Source organism: Canis lupus, chromosome 7, assembly GCF_048164855.1.
Source record: "Canis lupus baileyi chromosome 7, mCanLup2.hap1, whole genome shotgun sequence".
Classification (NCBI taxonomy): domain Eukaryota; kingdom Metazoa; phylum Chordata; class Mammalia; order Carnivora; family Canidae; genus Canis; species Canis lupus.
In genome coordinates, this window is record NC_132844.1 from 67,341,336 (window position 1) to 67,354,132 (window position 12,797).

The 12,797-nt window shown below is 52.2% G+C and overlaps 1 long non-coding RNA gene across 4 annotated transcripts; it reads left to right on the forward strand.

The window, feature by feature from the left end:
• Window positions 1-10: 10 nt before the first annotated feature.
• On the forward strand, window positions 11-12,490 carry LOC140637137 (uncharacterized). 4 transcript variants are annotated; one of them, XR_012034382.1, is made up of 3 exons: window positions 11-103; window positions 11,393-11,477; window positions 11,893-12,490. It is a non-coding gene; the product is annotated as an uncharacterized lncRNA (long non-coding RNA). The 4 variants fall into 4 exon arrangements; XR_012034383.1 differs by lacking the exon at window positions 11-103 and adding an exon at window positions 135-904; XR_012034380.1 differs by having other exon boundaries at window positions 11,393-12,490.
• The last annotated feature ends 307 nt before the right edge of the window (window positions 12,491-12,797 follow it).

A 12,797-nucleotide genomic window follows, 5' to 3' on the forward strand; every position in this document is an offset into this window, starting at 1 on the left:
CTCGGCGCGTCCCACCTGCCGGCTCGCCCAGGTGCGCGGGGCGCGGCCACGCCGGACCTGCCCACGGCCCCCGCGCGGGGCCCCGCCGCAGCCCGGCCGGCAGGTGAGCAGGCGGCGGGAGCGGGTGCTGGGGAGGCCCGGGGGGCTCCCGGGGGCGGAGGCGGGGGGACAGGGCTCCCGGGGCCCCCGGCCCGAGACTGGGGAGGGGGGATCTTGCGCGGGGTTGGTGGTGGAGCTGGTGGAGACGATTCTGGAGAAACAAAACCCCACAACTTTTGATTACGGCAAGTTTCGAAAAGGTACGAAAGTAGACAGACGAGACCGGTGAGTCCCACGTTTGAACGTGCCCTGAATCCCCTGGGACTTGTGTTTGCTTAGAAAGACTGGGGGGATCCCTGGGTGGCTGCGGGATCCCGGATCCAGTCCCACGTCGGGCTCCCTGCATGGAGCCTGCTTCTGCCTCTGCCTGTGTCTGCCTCTCTTTGTGTCTCTCTTGAATAAATAAGTAAAATCTTAAAAAAAAAAAAAAAAAAGAATGCACACTCTGGCCCAGTTGATCTGGGGCGGAGCCAAGATTGTGCATTTCGAACCCGCTCCGCTCAGAGACTCTCGGGACCTCACTTTCTGGCGATCGTGACCCCAGCCCCGCAGCTTCAACAGTTATATCAACCCTTAGCTGATGTTTTGTTTTGTTTTAATTTATTTCTTTCTTCATGAGAGACACACAGAGAGAGGCAGAGACAGGCAGAGGGAGAAGCAGGCTCCCTGCAGGGAGCCCGACGCGGGACTCCATCTCGGACCTCGGGATCACATCCCAAGCCTAAGGCAGACGCTCACCCGCTGAGCCACCCAGGCGTCCCTACTCTCAGCCAGTTTTGTTTCCATCATTTTGAAGCAACACCAGGTATCATATAATTTCATCCATAAATATTTTTTGTGTCTCTAAAGGCTAAGGACTGCTTTTAAGACATAACCACAATGTCATTTTTACATCTAAAATTACCAACAGTGATTCTATAGCACCAACTTTCCAGTCCAGGCCCAAATTTCCAATTTTGAACGTTTTTTTTTGCTGGCATCCTAATGCCCCATGAGGGCAATGACGGGCCAGGGCCTTCTGCCACCTGTGTCTGGTGGCTGATTCTGTGCTCATACAGGGAAGGGGTCGTGGAAGGGGTGGGGACCACTCGCTTCACTTAATCAAAGGGAGAGAAGAGATCTTGAAGAAGGCAAGGAACTTGCTTGTGGCCCAAGCCCTGGGCCGTGGTCACTCCCAGCGTCGTTCAGCATCAGGCACAGTCTGGAGACCACTGCAGGACGGGGACGGTGCGGGGATCCCACAGAAATGCCCAGCAGGCATCACATTCCAGGACCCTGCCTTATTCATATCTGGCACACAGTAGGATGTCAAAAACTGTATTGAGAATGAATGGAGGAGTCGGCCCATTCAAAGTGGCGAACTATTTACTGAACACTTGTGTTTGCCGTGTGCCAGTCATTATTCCAAGTGTTTTACATATACAACTCCCTTACTCCTGGTGAGAGATCTATGAGTCAGTACTATTATTATCCTCATTTTAGAAATGAGGAACCTGAGGTAGGGAGAGGTTAAGTAACTTGCTGCAAGTTGCACGGCTGCTAAAGGGCAGAGCTGGGTTAAAGATGGGAGCATAGCCTGGCTCTAGAGGCTGTGTTCTCAGCTGCAAGCCTATGCGATGTCTCTGGATTGAAAGGTCTTAATTCTTAAAGGAAATGGTCTGTATTTCAAACCAGCCCCCCTACTCGCATCATGAGGACATGTCTACTGATCAAACCATGTCTCCCTCTGCACATCCTACACTAGGGCATCTGGCATCTTCCCTGCCCCATCCTCTACTCTGATCCTAGGACCTGTGGGAGGAAAAGGGAAGGGGCTATGTGCCTGCAAGGGCTGCAGGAGATTTGGACCTTTGGGGTTGGTGGTGCCAGGGGAAGGCATCCTGATTCTGAAGCTGGGGTGAGGTCCTGGGAGCCGGAGTTCAGGACCAGGTGCAAGGCAAGATAGAATGGTCCAGAGACCTCGGGTTGAATATCCAGTTCCCCAAGGCAGGGACAGGGCTTCTGCATCTTTGTTGTATGTCTCAATAACCTGAGCATGGGCAGAGGTGAGCCCAGAAAGCTGAGGAATACCAGGGAAGTGCACCTGCCCGAGTCCTGTGAGGGCATGAGCTGGCCACTCAGGCTGTGGCACTGGATGCCTCTTAAGCAATGGTCAGGAAGTGACTCAGGCCTCAGTCCGATGACACTGACCCCCACCTTCTCGGGCCTCAGCTGGGCCTGTGTTTACTCAGAAGGCACACATCCTCAGAGAAGAATCCCTTGGAGGATCCAGTCGGGGAAGTCACGGTTGGGAGAGGAAGCATAGGGGGTCCCTGAGGACGTCCTGGGTGTGCCCCTCTTGTAGCCCCAGGCTTCTCTTTCAACTCCAAGACCCTCTGCTCTTCTCCTCCCAGATGTTGGCCCAACGTTGTCATGTTGGCTTCTGCCCTGGAGGCAAGGTGGAGGCAAGAGGGTTAGGAAGCCAACTTTGGAAGGGGGCCCGAGTTGCCACCCTAACTCTGCACCACTGGCTGTGTGGCCCTGAACAAAGCTACTGCCCTTCTCTGCAGAAGTCTCAGTGACACCTTTGTAAAGTGGAAGTGATAGGAAAGCAGGGCAGATGTAACTAAAGAGTCCTGGGAATGTGTCATCCCTAGGGCAGTACAGCAACAACCCCACGAGGTAGGGCCTGTCAGTGCCTCCAGCCAAAGGTGACGTGAAGCACACCTGTGAGTGAACAAGCAGGGTTCATTGTTCCTTGCAGCCAGGAATGTGCATGAGGGGGATCCACGGGCGTCTTGGTAACAGGGTGCTAGAAAGGACTTGCTCTAATGTCTGCATTTGTGTTAGGTGATCGGCGAAGGGTTTAAGGAAGCAAGACTTTGATCTGGATTAGATGCTGTCAGGAAGTAGAGGCGAGGCCGGGCTGGGTATCTTAAATCTTACCTAGAAGGAGGGCCAGCCGGAGAAGGGAGAAGCCGTAATTGGTTGAGAAGCAGCCTTTACTCAGATTAGCTCTGCAGGGGATGATTGGTCATTTTTGTGGTCTGGACAAGATTCATGTTTTGTCTGTTTTCAGACGTGATTATGGAATGGTCTTGTTTTTATCTTGACCTATCACGGTCACAGATGGCCTTATCTGTGTGCAACAGGAGCACACCAAGGGGGAGCTGTGCCAGGCCAGCTCTGAGCAACACCAAGGCCTGGCTGAGAGGGCCAGGCAGCTCCGGGATGTCAGAGCTGCTTTGTTTTGTCCGGAGGCTATTGTTCCCCTAGGACAGATGGAGAGACCGTAGCCCAGAGGTGTTAGGTGATTTGCCCAAAGTCACACGAGACCAAGAAGTTGGTGGATGTGATTTTCCAGCCTGTTGTCCTGCTCCAGAATCTGCACTTTTAACCACCAAGTAGGCAGCCCAGCACCCAGCAACCTCTGGGAGGTGACTATTGTGTTGTCTTGCTAGTGATATCAGAGGGCAAGGGCATGGGTTTTGAGGGTACTGATGACTGGTTTCTTAGGACAGAGACAAAAGCCTCACAAAACAACGAGGCTGGCTGCCCGTGCCCTCCACCCTGGCCACCCAGACTCCAACCTGCCTCGGGAATCTGACCACTTTTCAAACACTACAGCTCTCCCTGTCCTAAGCGCAGGGCCAGCCACTCACATCCTCCCCACAATTGGCCAGGAGGCTGCTACAAAGTGAGAAAGCATGATGTGCCTGGGGTCTCGTCAGGACAAAATGGAAAGAGAGCTCTGGTTCCAGCTCTGAGAGACTCCCCTGCTCCTTAAGGGCTTTCAAAACTCCACAAAACAGTCAAAATTGAGAGGAGGTAGGGAAGTGCAGAGGGAAGACCGCGCCGCGTGTGGTGGCTGCCCTGTGCCTTGTTAACTAGGGGGGAGACCACGCTCCCTGCAAGGAGCTTGATGCAGGACCCTGGGATCATGACCTGAGCCGAAGGCAGACGCTCAATCACTGAGCCACCCAGGCGCCGCGCTTTTAAAACATTTTTTAAGTTTTCATTTAAATTCCTGTTAACATAGAGTGCAGTATTAGTTGCAGGTGTACAATAGAGTGATTCATCACCCACACATCACCTGGTGCTCATCACGGCCAGCCAGCGCCCTCCTTAATCCCCATCGCCTGTTTCCCCCATCCCGCCACCTCCCCTCTGGTCACCATCAGTGTGTTCTCTGGAGTGAAGAGTCTGTTTCTTAGTTTCCACCCCGCCCCCCCCAACCTTTAACCCAGCATTGCGCCCATCCACTCACTGTTTATTGAGGGTCTACTGCACGCCAGGGACTGGCCCAGGTGCTGGGGATGTAACTGAAATGTGGCAGATAAAGACCCCACCCCCCCACCCCCCATCCCTTCATGGAGCTGACCTTCCTGCTGCGGAGGCAGCTGGAGAACCACTGAACAAATCGGTGGCATTAGGTTGAGCCACATGAAATTGCTGATTTCAGATGATTCAAGCAAATGTCAGTCAGGCAGGGCTAAGCACTGTGAAGAAAATACTGCCAGGCAAGGCGACGAAGGACTAGGAGTGCTTGTGCGCGGAGACAGATCTGTGAGCAGCACCTCACTGCGCAGGGGTGGGAGCCGTGCAGGTGTGCCCGGCGCGGGGGTGGGGGGAGCAGTGTCTGCCTTCCCAACTTTTCCACTGGGTTCCCCCATCTGGGCCTACCTCTCCCCCCACCCCACCCCCCTCATTCTTCACTCCAGCCGGCTCTGCTCAGCCCCACAGAAGAGCAGCTCACCAGCCTCTGGGTACTGGGCCCTGTTCCCCAGCACCTCTTCCCCTTCTAGGGGGGCTGGGGCCAGTCAACAGACTCGGCCTGAGCAGAACATCCATCCCAAGAACAGAATATCGGGCTCCCCCTTCTCACAGGTGCCCCTCAACTGCATGAGCTTTCTCTCTCCTTTCCTCGTTCTGCCCAGGTCCTCTCCCTGCCCTCAGCTGGGGCACCCTCTGGTGGAGGACGGGGTTGGGGACAGCTCTGGCGGAGTGGTCGCTCCCAGCTGGCTTCGGGGCCCCAGAGGTAAACTTCCCCTCCTCACACCATACAAGTTCTGTTCCTTGCTCTGCCCTCCATCCACCCCAACACCCACCTCTCTTTGCCGGGCCTGCAGAGACGGGCCCCTTGGCCCAGTCCTGTGAAAATGTGGCCTGAGGTGAGTCTGGTGAGCTACTCCAGGGATGGCGCGGACGCTGCTCCATTTGATCTGCTTTGTCCTCTGTGGCATTTCCTCAGAATCCTAATTAATCTGCACTGTCCTCCATGAAATGTCTGCCTCCACCACTGGACAGATGACTCAGTGAGGGTGAGGGCAGCATCTCGGTCACTGCTGAGGCCCCCCACCCCTGGCACTGTGCGTGGTCCACAGTAAGTGCTCAACAAATACTTAGTGAATGAATGAACCAAAGATTTTTGTCTGTTGTTGGTTCAAGAGGCAATGAGAGGTATGGGATTTGAAGAGCCAAATGGTTGAGCTGAGGAAGCAGCGGTGGGGGGTGGGGGGCACGTGTGGTCTCTGGTTGGACACAGTCTATCCTGGAGGCTGTTTGGTCTTGTACTGTTCCATTGCTCTCTGAGGCAGGGCCTATGGGCGTCATGCTCCTCTGTGTGATGGTAAAAGGCTTTTGATTAAGAACCGGGCACACGACCTGAATTTGAGGACCTCTTCTCTCACTGAGAATTTGCACTGAACTTCCATCGTAAAGCGGGTGCCTCCCTGCCTACGGCCTTCACTGTTCCCACTGACCCTGTGGATAAGCCAGACCCTCCACCTTTAGAATTGCCCTTCCTTCCGGATCTTGAAGATTCAGCTCTTAACCCACCTCTTCAAGGAGGTGTTCCAGAGTGAACTCCAGACCTGCTCACCTCAGTCGCCCAGGATATACCCTCCCAGCCCCGTGACCCTGGCTGCCCCCACCCAACACACACACCCAGGCTTTGTGATGACCCCAGTGTCCTTGGGCTACTCTGGGGAGTAACAAGGACTGGGAGGCAGAGCTGGGTTTGAATCTCGTGCCAACACTTATGGGCCGTGTGACCTCGAGCAGGTGAATGCATGCCTCTGAGCTTCCTCATCAGTAGATGAGGGAGCAGGAGGGTTTCATGAAACTATGGACGCACGGTTGCTCACTCACATCCTTCAGGACTGCTCATATATCACCTCCTCTGAGTGTCCTTCCTGACCCCATCGCCAGCCATGCCCCACCTGCTTCTCCCGGCCCCCTCTTCCTTTAAGACCCTCAGTTTACTTGTTTGTCATCTGTCTCTCCTGGAACATCGGGTCTACAGGAAGAGGGGCTTTGACTACTTTGTTCATTGCTGAATCTCAAGTGCCTAGAACAGTGCCTGCATGTGGTGACTGACCGAGCTGCCGGTACGTAGAGGGGGCACTCAACAAAAGCATCTCTGTCTTCTTTGTTTGCAACTCATAGGTTGGCCAACTCCCTTCGGGCCCGGGGCCATCCCAGCTCAATGACCTGCCAAAGTGCAGTAATAGGTCAGTGTCCTGCCTGGGATCCTGGGTGCCCCAGTCCAGGCCGAGGAGGCTGTGCACCCCAGAGGGCATCTCAACAACCTGCCCTTCCAGGGCAGAGGCCACTGCCTGTTCCACCCTTTCTACGTAAACATCCAACACCAGGACACATGAATCATCATCCCCAGGAGCCCCACAATCTTTATGCGGGCCAAAGAAAGCCAGATAAGACTAGTGGGACCATCTGCCATGGCAGACGTTTGGGCTCTGATGCCAGCTCTGCTGCTCATTTTCTGTGTGACCTTAGGTAAGTCACACTGCCTCTCTGGGTACTTCTGTTTTCTCTTTTGTGTATTTCACAAATATTGATAAAGCCCTGATTTCTTGCCAAAAATTGTTCTAAGGGCTTTATGTCCATCTAAGTCATTTCATCCTCTTAAGGACCCTATGAGATGCGTTAATAATACACTCCATTTTTCATATGACAAACATGAGGCACAGAGAGGCAAAGTGACTTGCCCAAGGTCACACAGCTAGTGCGGAGCAGAGCCAGGATTCAAGCCCGTGCAGTCTCAGGTGCACTCAGTGCTGGCGACCACTACGCTCAGCTGCATGGACCGCGCCCCTGGAGGCCCAGCCTTTGCCTTCCGGAATCAGAGTTCACTTCTCCGGATGGTGCCTCCATTATTTGGCCACACGCTTATCTTCCTAAAGTTTCCATCTGGCTTCCCTAAACAAGAATCTCCCTTCCATCTTTCCCCAAATCTAATCGCAGAATCCATTTCTAGAAGGAAATAGCCATTGGTGCGTTGGAAAACTGGCGCTGGGGGACAGAGAGCCCCCATGTGTAGTGCGTAGCGATTTCCATGGTGCAAATACTTCCACCGGGACCAAGTTCAAGCTTCCAGCTTGTTGTCACTGAACATGCAGTTGAGGAGAGAGGCACAAAGTCAGCTGTCAAGAGTCACCGCGAGTGGGCTCCGGCGCTGTCAGCCCACGCCTGGATGTGGCAACAGGGATCAGCAGGTTACTTGGTGCCAGGTGCCAGCGGGTCCTCTGGGCCCCGGGGACTGTGCCTCTCCCCGCCTCACAGGCCCCCCGGCTCTCTCCTGTCCCTCCCGGGGGCCACCCTTCCTCACCCAGGGCTGGATCTAGCTTTGGGTGCCTGCAGAGGGGGGCCCGGCGGGGCGGCTGGCCAGCGAGCCCAGTGCAGGTGCACCTGCCCGGCGGCCCAGCTGTGACAGATCTGCCCGGTTAGAGCGGCCTTTCTTCCTCTACCTCCCCATCCCTGTTAGCTCCCTTGTGCCTCCAGGAAAAAGCTCAAACGTCTTAGCCTGTTGGATAAGGCTTGCCCCCGACCAGGCACCACTTTCCGTGCTAATCAGATCCTCCTCAGGCGTCTGTGCACCAATGGCCTCCGTCCTGTCTCACAAACATGCCTTACTCATCCCTGGCACCACCCCTTTGCTTGAGCTGTTGCCCTTCTGGAATGCCATTCCTCTGCTTCTCCAAGGATGGGGAGGCCCCTCGTGCCTCAAGACCTGGCTCAGTAGCACTTCCTAGACCACTCCTACCCCTGCGGCCTCTCTCTTCTCAGATGCCCGTAGGACACAGCAGACCCTCACACTGGAATTGTCGGTGACACACAAACGAAACTACTCTGGGAGTTTCTTGAGGATATGGGTGGCAATCTGTCCTCTGACCCGATTTCGCAATGTAAACCAAAGCCTTAGTCCTTTTGACCAGATTGTAGGTTGAAGCACCAATCAAGACATGGAAGACACACAGACAAGGGTCGCCAGCCCTGTCCTCGAGAGGCTCATACCCGAGTGAAGGAGGCAGAGCAAAAAAGGAAATGACAACTGTCACCTGCAGGTGGGAATGGAAATTGGCACAAGCTTTTAGGAGAACCGTTTTAACAATATGTTATCTCAACGGTGAAAATGCGCACCTCGTTTATCCTGAGAATTGCATAGCTATCAATTTAGTCGACATAAAACAGACAAGGGGGCACACACCTGTCACTACTATTTATCCTCTATGTCAATAAAGAGACCTTTCCGGCATCATGAGAAAAAAATAAAAGAAAAAAAAAACAGGTCTGGATGGATCGTTCCAGATTTGCAGAGTGGGTGTGCATTATTCCCATATGTGATTTTTGTGCTATATATGTATCTGTAAAAATATCAAACTGGATCATTCTGCAACTTCCTTTTTTCACTCAAGATTGCTGGTGGGATCTGCCCCTGTCAATTCAGGCTCACTCGAGATTTCTCAACCTCAGCACCGAGACACTCGGGGCCTGATAATTCTTGGGGTTGGAAGGCTGTCCTGTGTATCATAGCAGCAGCCCTGGCCTCTACCCACCAGATGCCAGCACCTCAGCCCTCACCCTCCGAGTTGTGACAACGAAAAATGCCTCTAGACACCGCTCCTTGTCTCTGGGACACAGACTGAACCTGGAGGGGAGGGGAGTCCTTCCAGATCGTGTGTCCTCACTGCTGTGTCGGATTTTGTAGTCGCAATGCACTACAGCTATCTTCCTATCCTCCTATTGATGGACTTGGAGGTGTGCCTCAGTTTTTCTTCTCTTTTCAAATTTTTTTATTTTTAAGTGACCTCTCTCCCCAGCGTGGGGCTCAAACTCAGAACCTGAGATCAAGGGTTTGATGGACACTTTACCAATGGAGCCAGCCGGGTGCCCCTCAGGTTTTTTCTGCTCTTACAAGTAATGCTGAGTGAAAAGTCCCCGGCATTTATTCCCTTGAGCCCAGTGGGAAAGTTTCTGGAGAACGTGGAGTCGTGAGGTGCATGCAGCTTCCCCCCTCGCTAAATCCTGCCAAACTGCTTCTAATGTACGAAGTTTTACGGTCTCTATGTAGTCCAATTAATTAGCCTTTTCCTTTATGGTTTCTGGATTTTGTGACATACTTCGGAAGCCCTTCTCCTTTTAAGTCTTTGCTTTATCTGGAAATGATTGTGCCTAAGGAGGAAAGTAACTGTCCAGCTGTCTCAGTGCCATTTATTGACACAGACGGCAGGATAATGCACCTTCGTTTCAATGGAAGTTACGTATTTTTGCAGATTTCGAAAATCTAGGGGTTGAGCCACCCGGTCAACAGCTATTATTTCTAGGGAGTGGGTTAATGGAAGTTACCTTGCTACGCCGAAATTTTTTTCAACAATAAACATGTTTTGTGCTGTGGAGGAGTAATAGTAGTTAGAAAAAGCAACCCGGTCGGTGCTTTGACGCTGGAAAGCCTGGTGCAAGTTACAGAAACACCTGCAGTGGGGGCCACCTGGGTGGCTCAGTCGGTTAAGCACCTGCCTTTGGCTCGGGTCATGATCTTGAGATCCCGGGATCGAGCCCCACATCAGGCTCCCTGCTCAGTGGGGGGCTCTGCTTCTCCCTCTCCTTCTGCCCTTCCCCTGCTCGTGCTCTCTCTCAAATAAAATCCTAAAAACAAAACACACACCTGCAGTGGGCAGGTGAAAACTGGGAGAAGCTCGGTGCGGTGGCTGTGGTGTTTCCCAGCTGGGGAACGGGTGGGGTTTGTTAGTGGCAGGACAGCCTCCAGATGGGCACACGCCCCACCACAAGCATTTGTCAGCACCCATCATCAGATAGTCACTGCCTCTGTCACCGGACAGAGCCGTGGGTGTGAGGTTTTGCTACAGGGCCCCGACCATCAGCTGTGTCATACCTGAGCAATGGTCCAGGGGAAATGGATCTTTGTGTAATGGCAGCAGGTGACGACTTTACACCTCAGAACCAGAAACAGGTGACTACATTGGCAGCCCTGCAAGTGGAGCCAGCTGATCAGGTCAAGGACACGAGGGCCTAGGACTCCTATGACAAAATCCCAGTCTGGAAGCTGAGTGCCAGGGAGGTGGATCCAAGGTACCCTTGGCCCTGAAATGGCCCCCAACAATGAGCACTCAGAGCTTCTGTTCTAGGGGTGCCAGGGAAATGGTACATTGTTTGCTACTATCTTCCCCATTAAGAATGTTAACTCGGAGAGGGCAGAAATCTTCTTTTCCCCCCATGTTCCCGGTGCCTGACACATACAAGTTACCCAACAGGTGTTTGTGCAATGGTTGAATGAGGGAGCAAAGATATCATAATGACTTCCAATTTCCCCTTCTTTTTCCCTGGGATTTTCATTTTCAAGTGGCAGATGGATGGGGAAACAGTAGGCATTACCTGGATCGTGGCCATCAGCCACCTTCAATAATCTTTTGATTCTTGTTCCAAGTCATTAAATTGCTGTGCATCCAACTCAAATTACACAGCAAGATGTAGCCAAGAGAATCAGAATCCAATTGTCCTAACGCTTGTCTCAAACTGGCGACTTCTGCACAGCACCAATTCTTTGGGCAGATAATCTGTACATATTTGGTTTCTTTCTTTAGAGGGCCTTTGCTTTTAAAGATCGTTGATTATAAAAACAGGAAGCAGAGGACAAGATGGTCTGCAAGTGATTAAAAGATGATAGTCATTCACTGACTCAGTCAACAAAGGTTGGCTGCCTACTGTGTGCCAGGTCCCATGCTGGGTGTTGGGACACAGTCGTGAATAAGACAGTCTGTGCCCTCAAGGACGTACAGCCCTGAACTGACATTTATTGAGTATTTAATGTATGCCACTGGCTTTACCTGCCTTGACGCATATAATCCCCACAACAACCCTATGAGGTAGATCCAGAAAGACGAAGTAATTTGCTCAGGATTGTACCACTTGGAGCTAGAGGGGTTAGGACTTGGACCCAGGCACACTGTTTCCGGGGCCCGCATCCTTAACCTTTGTATGTTTTTCTCTTGAGCAGGTGATACAAACACCAGGCAATGACAAAACAGTAATGACAAAGTGCTGAGAGCGCCACCACCGATGGATGCAGACAAGTACAAGAGGTACACAGAAGGGACCCTGAATCCCAGCTTGGGGATGGCCAGGGAAGGTTTACAGAGGGGGACAGAGCTGGTTAGCCTTGAGGAGTGAGGAAGAAGGCAGGGGCTTCTGCACAGAGGGAATGCCCCGCACAAAGACCAGAAGAGAGAAGGCTAGAACACATGGTGGCATTCTGCACGTAGAGCCTGCCAGAGGGCGCGAGCTGTGAAGAGAAGCATTGGAGGAGGACATGGGTAGCTGCTTCTCTCCTGAGGACTGGGGGGTGCATCTCCATCCCTGGTGAGCAAGGAGGCAAGAGAGAGGGGCTGGGACCTGGGTGTGGCCCTGCACCTAGTTAGGGCTAGAAACAGCCAGCAAGGCCTTAGGGAAACTATGCAGAATAAATACATTTTTCTTGATTTTCTTTCAAAAACCAAGAAAGGCGTGTCTAACATCAATGCTGTAAAACTCCATGGAACAAGAAGTCCTTCAGTGTCGATTCCAGGATGGCCTGTCGATTCCAGTCTTGGTAATGTGACTCTGGACGAGAACTTGAGCCATGACTTGTAGAGCATACGTAGGGGTTCAATAAAATAATTACTTTTTAGTAGGGAAGGAGGGAAAAGGAGGAAGGGGTAGGGGGAAGAGGAAATCACATCTGTCCTTCAGTTTGGAGGCTTCAGTCCACAGCCCCCGGGCCATTTCTGTCTACGTCAGCAGTTCTCCAAGGGTGAACTTGGGAAGTCACGGGGTCATTTATGGTTGTCGCCATGACCAGGGTTTTCTGATATTTTGCATGCAAGGGGCATCGTGCAGAGTGAGATTCTCAACAAGAATTGCTTCATTTAACAAAATACGTCCTGCTGGACATACACGTAGGTGGAAAAACCTATTTATCGTTATCCGAGCCTAGACTATAACTTGATTTGATGTATAAAACACAGGTTGGTATTTTTGTTGTTGTTGTGTATATACTTAAAATTTCCAGGATCACAACTGAGTAAATAAAAAAAAGATGATACTGTTTCATTTGAAATGTATTGTGCTATCTGAGCTGCCAAGACAACATGATGCTGTGGTCACATTCAAGACAATTCTGTTTAGGTGCAAGCATCTAACTCCTTCATTATGTCTTTTGTATATTTATGCTTGAGTATTTACATATTGAAATGTATCTTTTTTTTTTTTAATCTTTATTTATTTATGATAGTCACACAGAGAGAGAGAGAGCAGAGACACAGGCAGAGGGAGAAGCAGGCTCCATGCACCGGGAGCCTGATGTGGGATTCGATCCCGGGTCTCCAGGATCGCGCCCTGGGCCAAAGGCAGGCGCCAAACCGCTG